At 43.1% G+C, this 1,609-nt stretch overlaps 1 protein-coding gene across 1 annotated transcript in view; it reads left to right on the top strand.

The window, feature by feature from the left end:
• The window catches only part of ntn4 (netrin 4), a gene marked incomplete in the record, with an annotated part of 9,961 nt that overhangs the window by 1,804 nt on the left and 6,548 nt on the right, over nucleotides 1–1,609 (top strand).

Genomic DNA, 1,609 nt, shown 5'->3' with positions numbered 1-1,609 from the left:
AAGTTTATATTTCAACTGTAAAATGTCTATTTCAGTTAAAAAAACAAGAGATCTATATAGAAAAATGTTGGCTTTGTTGGGTTATATGTAAAAAAAAATTAATACTGGAAAATTTAGATATTGTCCTATCTATCTATTGTTCTCTGATTATCACTATCAGCCTCAAGAATCCATTAACAATCAAACTTTACTGCTGTATACATTGATATAGTGCTATTGTTTTATCTGCGTGAATGTCTGCTTAGATGTCGCAAAGGAAGCTCCTTGTTGACTCTCACTTTCCCCACCGAGCCTCGCTGATTGCAGCAGAACAGGTGCTCGGGCTTCAAAGTCGTCCAGAGTTTCTGTTTGTGGAGATGGCTGTGATAGGAGCCCGGCTCTGCAACACTAGTGGTTGATCTCCAGGAAAAACACAGACTCACACCTTCATCAACACACACATCAACACCATCATTAACTCTCAGTTGAATCAATATCCACATCTCTCGGGGTTCGTTATAAGCAGAAAGGCAGCTGTTTATCCGACCAGACAGAAGGACAGAGGAAGCAGGAGAGAGAAAGGTGATCCCCCCACTAACACCACCACCACCACCACCACCCCTCCTCCTTCTCAAGTCTGTTATTACGACGACTGCCAACACAAAGTGAGCCATTTAGTCAGCAAGTATCAAGCCTTATAATCTTAATTTCCGTAGAACAAGTGAAAAGCCTGCCCGTGGGGTGTGATTACTTCATGATAATCATCAAAACAAGTGAAACTCGAAGAACGGAAAGAATTGTCGGTATGTCAAAACAAGAGCAGGGCATTTGTATCACAGCATCGAGACTTGAAACAAGCTTATTGCTTTTTTTTGCTACATACATTTCCAATGCGTATAACAGGGAAATGGCTGAGTAAAGAGTCACCGAATGTCCTTAAATGGGTAGAAATAGTTCAGGAAATGTATGTCACGGAACGGTTTCCCTGAGATACAGCACTAAAAAATTTGAAAAATACTAGAAAAACTGGAGACTGGAGTGATTTTATTACTTGATATTTGTTTGGAGAGCTTTTTTATTTCTTTCTGTACAAAAGCTAAGAGAATAGACAGATCATAAGGACCCACATACCTTGGTAACCCAGCTTCTTTGTATTTCTTTTTCTTTTACACAATGACCCTGTCTGTTGTCTGTCTGCTTGTTTTTGCCAAAAAGTTAGAGAGTTAAAGTAATATTTCTGATGCACTCTTTGTACAATCAGTCACTTCTTACCACATGGTTGGTCCTGTCTCTGATGGGCTGGTATCCCGGTGCGGGAACACACTGCTCAGCGTGCCCGTTACAGAAGCAGCTTCCCTTCACTATCAGGTCGTAGATAGCAAAGTGTCGGGTGGGAAGAGCCTCGTGTGCGGCGGCGTCTTTGGCCTGGCACGGACACGACTGATGCTTCAGCAGTCGGATTCGGATGTTGGTGACCCTCAGCTGCTGCTGGCCCTCCGCCCCGAATGGATCCAGGGACTCCCACTTTGGGAGGGTACGGTAGATCACCTGTTAGTCAGAGAGGGGGAGAGGGGGAGAGGGAGAAAGAGAGAAAGAGAGAAAGAGAGAAAGAGAAAAAGAGAAAAAGAGA

Source organism: Morone saxatilis, unplaced genomic scaffold (genome assembly GCF_004916995.1).
Source record: "Morone saxatilis isolate NCDOM2014 unplaced genomic scaffold, NCSU_SB_2.0 Contig10, whole genome shotgun sequence".
In the NCBI taxonomy this organism is placed as follows: domain Eukaryota; kingdom Metazoa; phylum Chordata; class Actinopteri; family Moronidae; genus Morone; species Morone saxatilis.
This window is presented reverse-complemented; position numbering and strand designations above follow the sequence as displayed.